Source organism: Mustela lutreola, chromosome 8, assembly GCF_030435805.1.
Source record: "Mustela lutreola isolate mMusLut2 chromosome 8, mMusLut2.pri, whole genome shotgun sequence".
NCBI lineage: Eukaryota > Metazoa > Chordata > Mammalia > Carnivora > Mustelidae > Mustela > Mustela lutreola.
The window spans coordinates 126,811,501-126,822,039 of record NC_081297.1 but is presented as its reverse complement, the minus strand read 5'-3'; positions in this window follow the sequence as shown (position 1 = coordinate 126,822,039).

The window sequence follows — 10,539 nt, the reverse complement described above, 5'->3', positions numbered from 1 at the left end:
AAGTTATAAAAGACATAACTCACATGAGTGCAGAGTATGTGCAAGGAACTACCCCTAGAACTTTATATGTAATGATTCATTTAATCTTCATAACAAATCTATGAAGTAGATACTATTACTACCCCACTTTACAGATGAGGAAACTGAGGCATAGGGAGGAGAGATAATTTGCTCAAAGTCCATCAGCCCATAGGAAGATCTGGGGTTCTAAATTACAATGAGAATGCCAGAGTTTGCGCTTTTAGCCATTTTACCATTCTGCCTTTGCAGCATGATCAATAATCTGTTAATTCACTTCTGTTAAAGCAATATGAGTGTCTGTTTAAAATAATAAGTTATAGTATGTTGTATTCCATTACAACATGGAATATCCACATGCATTATGTAGAGTTTTTAAAAACATGGGTATATGCTAGAAACCACATTCTTGGGCTACAGAAACTGAAGACACAGAGTGATACTGAAATTTTCTTTAGGCTAATTAGGAAAAAAATTATCCGTTATACCTGGTAGGAAACAGATAAATGATAGTTAACTTTATTTACTTGAGAGAGTGAGAGAGAGAGCAGTGGGAGGGGCAAAGAGAAAGAGAATCCTGAAGTGGACTCCCCACTGAATGCACATGGGTCTCCCCACTAGGACCCTGAGATCATGACCTGGGCCAAAATCAAGAGTTAGATGCTTAACCAACTGTGCCACCCAGGAACCCCAATAATAGTTAACTTTTATTAAATGTTTACTATGTATCAAGCATTTTTCTAAGTTCTTTTATTAACTTACTTAATCCTATCAAAACCTGTAAGATACATATTATTATTATTATTTCCATGTTATGAATGAGGTTAAGTGGGAGGTAACATACTCAGCCTGTCTTCTCCACCTCTATTCTTTATTACTAGAGATTTCTGGGTCTTTGGTGTTTTCTTGTTTTATATTGGTGGGCAATTTAGGAACTTTTAGATGGCTTTTTCGGGTAAGGAAGGTTGGAATCTTTGGGTTGAAGGATAATTGCTGCTTAATGATAGAATAGAAAAAAAAACCAAAAAAAAAAAAAAACCAAAAAAACACCTCTAAGGCGTTTTGCTTTCTACCTGCTATGTAACTTCTGCAAAATCTGGTTTTGTAGAATGGTGATAACCAGGAGTTCCTGCCAACTTTTCAAACCCTGGCTCTGTCTCTTCTTAAGTGGTTTTGGGCAAGTTACTTAACCTCCAAAGACAGTGCTCTTGAATTGATTAAAGCATCTCTGTCTTGTAGGGAAGGGGCGGGAGGGATTTGGGCGATAGGAGGAGAAAACTGAGTGTGAAAGGGAAAGAAAGAAGCAGGTGGTTATGAAAGTACCTAAAATATTTCTTCCTACCATCACTCAATATTTCCCATTACCTATGTGATGTTTTCTACTTGTTTAAGGATGAAATCTGTTCAAATTTCTGTCAGCGTCTTCTTAGTCATCTGAGAACATTCTAGAACGAATGTGCTTTTATGAGAACTGACCTACCAGGCCCACCCATGCTGTTATAGTGAGATCACTTTTTGCAGCACTTGTTCTTGGTCTGTTTGCCATCTTTCCTGATGTGTCACCAATCCTGGGCTGAGAACCACACCCACAGAAACAACTCAGAAACAGACTCGCTTTAGCCACATGACATTGGTGAACTGGAATATTTTTAACTAGGTCACATAGCTATCTAGTTGATCATTTTCCCTACATTTTCAACAGATATTTATTGAGGACTTATTTTTATCCAGCCCCAGTGATATAAAGATGAGTTAATCACAGCTGCTGCTCTCTGGGTACCTTCTAGGAGCGACAAGCCTAGTACGCCTTATGCATTGCAGAGCTTAAGTTCCCTTCCAACTCTTGACTGTTCATAACATTTTTCTTACAACCTGTAATCTAGATTTTTGCCTTCTGTTTAGCTCCTATGCCAGTATCATTATTTGCAAATACATCAGAGCATACAAATTTATCCTTTTCTGTCAAGGTTGTGATTAATTTACAGTTATTTTGGAGACAGGTGCTTTTTTTCTGATAGTTGTTGCATGTGCTTACCAAAGTACCTAGCCCATGTTACTTCCTTTGTGACATAACCCCTCTGGGAGGTCTAAACCTGTGCTATCCAATACTGAATGAATGAGTGAGTTGGGAGGAAAAAAAAAAGCTCTAAATGAGCAGCTACAAAGATAAATTGACTATAGTCTTCGTCTTTTTTACTCTATAAGAAAAGACCTGCTTTTCTAAAGATAACTCTATGGTTTCAATCAGATAAAATTAATTTTGACCTAGCTTGGGCATGAGATAAGAGTTCAAAAGGTTACAGTTTAAAATCCGGTGTCACTGTATGTTTCTTAGTGAGAAACTAGGAGCTGTGCTCTATAATCCTTCCTCTCTCTCTTTTTAAAATATTTTTTAATGTCAGAATCTAAGCCCTGGTGTAGCTTAAATCTGGGACTAAGCCAAATAACTAGAATTCATTATTATCACCATCTTACCATTATCTCATCACAAATATTATTACCACTAATGAGATATATAATTGTGTTAGTTTTATGATGATTCTTTCCCCCAAGGAATTCCTCCCCACTCTTCCCATTTTTTTCCTCAACCTAACTGTATTTATACAAACAGAGTGATGATTTACTTAATTACATAATACTAAAAGAACACTGAATGATTACTGATTTGGGGTAGAGGAAGGAGATTGCCATACTAAAGCTATATTACAGAAACATGTCTCCTAAACATAATATTTCTCTGCTTATAGACAAACAATCTTTTTGAAACACATTTAGGATTATTTTTGGAGTCAGATATTATCACTACTTTTTTGGGACAGACCCCACAGTCCTAATTAGACAGAATAGTAAAATACATAGGCAAGGTTACCACATCAGTCTTGCAGGTTGTGCACTGCATAATTCCAAGGCATGCCATTCACAAAGACAATGATGTGAGTGGTGCCTCTGATGTTGTACAATCAAGCAGTCTGCATGTTTGGAAGTACGGGAAACATAGGAAGAAATAAAGAACACTTCACTAAAAGTGTTAGGTAGACCCATAGTCATCTCGTTGTCTTGAAAAAGAATTTTATTTTTAAATTGAGTTTTTCCTGAAAGCAATGAGTGTTAAGAAGTAATTTGAATAGGGGCACTTGGGTGGCTCAGTGGGTTAAGCTTCTGCCTTTGGCTCAGATCATGGTCTCAGGGTCCTGGGATCGAGCCCCTCATCGGGCTCTCTGCTCAACAGGGAGCCTGTCCCCTTCTCTCTCTGCCTGCCTCTCTGCCTACTTGTGATCTCTCTCTCTGTGTTAAACAAAATCTTAAAAAAAACATAAGAAGGGGCGCCTGGGTGGCTCAGTGGGTTAAGCCGCTGCCTTCGGCTCAGGTCATGATCTCAGGGTCCTGGGATCGAGTCCCGCATCGGGCTCTCTGCTCAGCGGGGAGCCTGCTTCCTCCTCTCTCTCTCTCTGCCTGCCTCTCTGCCTACTTGTGATTTCTCTCTGTCAAATAAATAAATAAAATCTTTAAAAAAAAAAAAAATAAAAAATAAAAAAAAAAAAAAACATAAGAAGTAATTTGAATAAACAGAGAAAGACAATTTCTCAGTAGGGAATTGATTTCACAATCAATATTCAGTTTCCAAAAAATACACCATTGGAAATGAGAAAATTTAATTTAGAACATAGACTCAGAAAGTGTATAAAGAGCAATTCAACTAGTAGAAAAGATAAAAATAGGGGAAATGATTAAGGATAAGAAGAGAATCTGACAATAGTGAAGATTAGATAACTTTAATTCTTGCTGTACAAAACAACTACCACTGGGTGAAAAAAGAAGAAAAACATCTTCTAAACACACTGCTTACCTCACATGAGAATAAGGAAAATCACCAGTCTTCCAATATTGTGACTATTCAAAATAAACTAAATGTTCTAGTCAGTATAATTATCAAAGAAAAACAAATAAAAGTTAAAAGGATTGGAAAAGAAGAAACAATGTATATGCATGTGATATGGTTGTTTATACAGAAGAATCCAAAAGCCTACAAGAATCTAATAAGGGTTGCTAGATATAAGATCAATATACAAAAAAATTACATCCAATGTACCAACAACAGAGACTTTAAAAATATCATTTTAAAAAGATATTTTTGGGGGGCACCTGGGTGGCTCAGTGGGTTAAAACCTCTGCCTTTGGCTCAGGTCATGATCCCAGGGTCCTGGGATCGAGCCCCGCATAGGACTCTCTGCTCAGCAGGGAGCCGGCTTCCCTTCCTCTCCCTCTGCCTGCCTCTCTGCCTACTTGTGATCTCTGTCTGTCAAATAAATAAATAAAATCTTTTTTTTAAAAAAGATATCTTTTATAAAAGCAACCAAAAATACTGTCTAGGAGTGAGTCTAAAAAAAAATTGGCAAGATTTTTATGAAGAAAGTTATACATTGGGGAGAGTATGTGCTATGGTGAGTACTATGAAGTGTATAAACTTGGCGATTCACAGACCTATACCCCTGGGGCTAATAATACATTATATGTTAATAAAAAATAAAAAAAAAAAAGAAAGTTATAAAACTCTATTGAAATGCCTATAAGAAGACCTAAATACATGGGGAATTATACCATGTTCATAAAAATGTGAATTCAATTTCCTAAAGATGTAAACATGCCTAAAATTAGCTATAAAGCTAAGTTAATTCCAATTCAACTCAACCCAACAAATGTAGAACAAAATAAAGTTGCTGGTATTTGAAGTTGAGGTGAATCTGAAATTTTGGGGGAGCTTAGTATAATTAACGGTACCTCAGACAGGAAAAAAATCCACATAAACCTTGTTATCAAAAGGATGAAATGCTCAGATATATACTGCAAACAGAAAGCTATCTGATTTACCAAGAACTGGAATATTTATGTCAATATTAAGAAATTAAGAATGTGATTCCTTGGGGCGCCTGGGTGGCTCAGTGGGTTAAAACCTCTGCCTTCGGCTCAGGTCATGATCTCAGGGTCCTGGGATCAAGCCCTGCATCGGGCTCTCTGCTCAGCAGGGAGCCTGCTTCCTCTTCTCTCTCTGCCTGCTTCTCTGCCTACTTGTGATTTCTGTCTGTTAAATAAATAAATAAAATCTTAAAAAAAAATAAAAGATGGGATGGATTATTAAAAAAAAAAAAGAATGTGATTTCTTGGCAAAGGAATTGCTGTCTCAGTTGCAAGATGGCATTTTTCATTTATGACTCAAAAGGGAAGTCTGGAATACATATCTCATGCCCAAGATATAAAATTCTAGGTTTCCAGATCTAGAGAGGAGAATGTTTTTAGGAAGTGCACCCCGCCACACATGAGAGCATCCAAAGCATCCAGAGGTATTTGACTGACTATACCTCACAGAAAGGCCACTTGTTAAACTATAACAGACATGCCACCTGTTCCTTCAGAGGCCAATAAGTGATCTTTGAACAGGGCTGGAATTAAAAAGTAAACCTAGGCTTCACGTTTTTGCATTGTTGTAACGAAAATACTTACAACAACTGACTTGACATAAATATGCAGTCAGTGTTTGCTTCTAAGATTGACATGGTGTTTATATTTTAAAGGAAGAACACATTTGTTATGAAAAAGATTTTCCAAATAGTCTGATTGCTTTTGAAGCAGCTCTTAAAACTATAATACTATGTAATCAGCTGAACTTTCTGTACTGCAGTACCTTTCCAATTCTATAACCATGAGCTTGTGACATTTTACAGTGAAAACAGGCCCAGTTCAAAACACAAGATTACAGATGCTCCTTTTTTAAAGTGTTATATTTTTACTCTTTTCATTAAAAACTATGAATTCTCAGAAAGACTGATAAAGATAAAATCCTTGGTGGGGGGCGTGGTGTCCAACTCCTGGTTTCGGCTCAGGTCATGATCTCAGGGTCGTGGGATCAAGTCCCACATGGGACCCCCATGCTTGATGTGGAGTCTGCTTGTCTCCCTCCCTCTCCCTTTCCTTCCCCCTCTACTCCTCCCCTTCCCTCCCTGTGCATGTCTCTCTCTCTTTCAAATGAATAATTAAAAAAAAAAAAAAAAGTAAAATCCTTGGCAATAAGCTCCCCCCGCCCCCCGCCCCAGTAGGCATGAGAGCATCATTCAGAATATGGAAAAATCTCAGACTAGTGACGTGACTGGTGTTTCCTTTCAACATTTTCTTCTGTGTTTCTGGCTCACCCTCTCACCCAGCTTTTTCCTCTCATACATCCTTTTCATTGTTAGAAAGAGGTAATAGACAAACACTAAAAACTTCATGGAAAACATATATGGAAATCTGTTTCCTACAATATAAATTTTAAGTATAATTTAGCTTTTTATTTACTTTTCTGTTGTCTTGTTCACTGGTTGCTAAAAATGAGTACAATTTGAAAAGGGTGAAGAGAGTAAGAATATAGATGACTTGAACAGATCAGTTGAATTGAGTTGACATTTATAGAGTAATCCGTTCAACCATAGCAGAATACACATTTTCTCAGACTCACCAAGATAGACCACATCTGGTTCATAAAATATATCTTAACAAATTTAAAAGAACAGGAATCATGCAAAGCACATTCTTGTACCGCAATGGAATTAAACTAGAGATAAATAATAGAAGGATAGCCTGAGAATCCCCAAATATCTGAAAATTAAACAACATAATTCTTAACAACCCATGAGTTAAAGGAGAAATCTAAAATATTTTGAATTAAAGAAAAATAAAGGCACAGTTTATCAAAATTTGTGGGACAGAGCAAAATCAATCTGCTTAGAGGGAAATTCATAGCATTAAACGCATATGTTAGAAAAGAAGAAAGATCTAAAATCAAAACGTAAGCTTTCACCTCAGGAAACTAGTGAAAAGGGTGAAATAAAACTTATTAGCAGGCGGGGCACCTGGGTGGCTCAGTGGGTTAAGCCGCTGCCTTCGGCTCAGGTCATGATCTCAGGGTCCTGGGATCGAGTCCCGCATTGGGCTCCCTGCTGAGCGGGGAGCCTGCTTCCTCCTCTCTCTCTCTCTGCCTGCCTCTCTGCCTACTTGTGATCTCTCTCTGTCAAATAAATAAATAAAATCTTTACCAAAAAAAAAAAAAAAAAACTTATTAGCAGGCACAGAAAACGTTTTCAATTTTACATACAATCCAATCAAAGAAATGCAATTTTTAAGTATCACTTTTCACATGCTGAATTAGGAAATTTGTATTTTTAAAATATAATATTCAGGACTGATATGGATGAGGTGAAACAGGCACCATATATTAGTGCAACATTTTTTAAAAAGATTTTTATGAGAGAAAGCAGGAGAGAAGCAGAGGGAGAGGGACAAAAAGACTCCAGACTGAGTGTGGAGCCCGACTAGGAACTGATCTCAAGACCCTGAGATCATGACATGAGCTGAAACTAACAGACTGAGCCACCCAGGCACCCCTAGTGCAACACTTTTGAAAAAGAAATTTGGCAATCTGGCTTTAAACATACTTTTTCTTTGCCCTGGTATTTCCTTTTTAATGATTATAAAGAAATAATCCCAGATTAAGAAAATATTTAATTCACAAATATATTTATAAAAGTACTATTTAAAAATAGCAAAAGTATCCAAATAAATACAGTATTAAGTAGAACAAGGTATATATACTCATTGGAACAGGATGTGGTCATGAAAATTGATATTTTGGGAGAATTTCTAGTAACTTAATAACAACAGTAAGTGAAAAAGAGTATGGAACAAAAATTGTATGGATAGAAAGAAGATCAGAAAGAAATGTGCCAAAATGAAAACGAGTTTCTTGGGATGATGGGTTTGCCCTTCTTGCTGCTTCTGTATATTTCCCAAAGACCCCTGATGGACATGGTGTGTTTGTTATGAGCTTTGGAGATCTGTGGTTTGGGTTATGGGTCACCTGTTTGCCGTGAGTCTCAGTTCTCATTTGTAATGTGAGGATGATGATTAAAGGCCTCTTCTGAGGTGACTGTGAGGATTGAAGAGAATGTATGCAGAAGGTTTAGCACAAGGCCTGTCATACATTAAGTCCCCAGTAAATGCCAGTTATTGTTACCGGTTAGAAAAGGGTGGGAGAAGTCCTATCAAGATTTCAACTTCTTCCAAATTTGCATAAGGGGGTTTTACTTCTACATACAACTCCATTTACTTATTCCCTTGGATAGTATACATATTCAAGACATGTATTTACTGATTGCGGGATATTTTGAGTTCATATAGAGGCAACTGAATATCCTTTTGTGCACAAAAAAGAAAGAAAGAAAGAAAGAAAAGAGAGAAAAAGAAAAAGGAAAACAAAAGAAAGAAAATACACACTAGGAAATCTTAAGTGTATTTGACTCTGTATATTAAAAAATGGTACACCCAGGACCGCACCAGTGAGATTGAGAAAAGAATTTGAAGCTACTGGCTTTAGCTACTTATTACCTCAAGTCTGCAGGTTTTGTTTTGTTCTGTTTTGTTTTCAGAGTAAGAGATAGTAATCTGTACTTCCTTCTTTTCCTGGGCTGGCTGGATGGGAGGCCAGAGAATATGATAGCTCCACAGAACAAATTTCCTATAGGATCATTAGTAGACCGAGAAATCCCTTGATATTTCAGGATTCTTTTTAATATAAATTTCGGTGTTGTTTTAAACAATGTTAATACAGTGTTCTTGTTGTTGTTTTTAACATTTACTTATTTATTTAGGAGAGAGAGAGTGGGGAGGGGCGCAGAGAGAGGGAGCGAGAGAATCCTCAAGCAGACTCCTCCTGGTCCCCTCATGAGTGTGGAGGCCAAAGTGGAGCCCAGTCCCAGGATCCTGAGATCATGACCTGAGTCGAAACCAAAGGTCAGCAACTCAACCCACTGAGCCACTCAGGTGCCCCTTTTCTATGTTTTTACTACCAAAACCAGAATTCTGTCCACAATAGGAATATCCTGTATCCTAATAATAATTAATAATTTTAAAAGAAGATTCCCTCTTCTCTGCTTACAATAAACCTTGCATCCACTCAAACATTCCTAAAGGAGGGAAGCAAGTGGGAAAATGAAGTACTGGCCCTTCATGATCAAGAAATCTTCTATAGTTTTGTCCAGAGATTAACTTATGCATGAAAAAGTGCTTGGACTTCACCAAAGTAATGAATATTTTTGTATTACCTTTGTATTAACTTTGGCCTTAAGGTTCTAATTCCTCAAATTTAATAGGGAATATTTCTGTGAGTAATAGCATTTATAAGGGGAAAGTTTAAGGTAGAACTTAAGGTGTTATTTTGGAGGTGTTATTTTGGATTTTGCAGGAACATAAATAAACTTTTTATTATAACCTTGGGTGTCTATGGACTTGCAATGTCTTTTACCACTTATTTGCAGGTTTTTAAAAGACCTTAGTACTGGGGTGCCTGGGTAGTTCAGTTGGTTAAGCATCACCCTTCAACTCGGGTCCTGATCTCAGGGTCCTGGAACTGAGCCCCAAGTCAGGCTCCCTGCTCAGCTGGGAGTTCGCCTCCACCTCTTCCTTTGCTCCTCTCCCCGCTTGTGCTCTCTCTCTCTCCCCCTTACTCTGTGCTCTCTCTCAAATAGATAAATAAAATCTTAAAAAAAAAAAAAAAGACGGGGTGCCTGGGTGTCATTAGGCATCTGCCTTCGGCTCAGGTCATGATCTCAGGGTCCTGGGATCAAGGTCCGCATCGGGCTCCCCGCTCAGCAAGGAGCCTGCTTCTCTCTTTGCCTTTCTCCTGGATTATGCTCTCTCTCTTAAATAATAAATAAATAAATAAATAAATAAATAACTTGGGGGGAAAAAAAGGCATTAATACCCACAAGTTATTACCTTGATCTCTGAACATGCTGTTATAATTAGACATTGCATAATGAAGTACTGAAGTTCTTCTGATTTTCCCAGCAACTGAATCTCTCTTCTAAGGTAAGGTCCATTATACTGAATTTAGGGTTAAAGCAGATGGTGTCATAGACTGGCCCTCTAAATTGCATTGCAATCTTGTAAGATTTGAAATACAAATTTCAGAAACTTGCTTATGTTTGAAATTGCAGCATCACTCAGGGAAATTAAGGGAAATAAATATCCTGGGAAATTAAGACCTACAGTTAAAATCAAATCAGAAGCATAGCTAGGTTAAATAGCAGTTTGAATACATTGTCCTATATTATTTCTTTTGAAATCCTACCTAAAGACGAAGTGTTTTTTGTTTTTGTTTTTTTATTTATTTTTTATCTTTTTTAAAAAATATTTTATTTATTTATTTGAGAGGTAGAGAAAGACAATGAAAGAAAGAGAGCATGAGAGTAGAGAGGTCAGTGGGAGAAGCAGACTTCCTGCTGAGCAGGGAGCCCGATGTGGGGCTTGATGCCAGGACCCTGGGATGATGACCTGAGCCGAAGGCAGTTGCTTAACCAACTGAGCCACCCAGGCACCTCCTTGTTTTTTGTTTTTTTTTTTAATCAAACTGCTCTTTTAGGAAATTGGGGGCTTTTTTTTTTTTTTAAGATTTTATTTATTTATTTGACAGAGTGAAAGAGCACAAGCAGG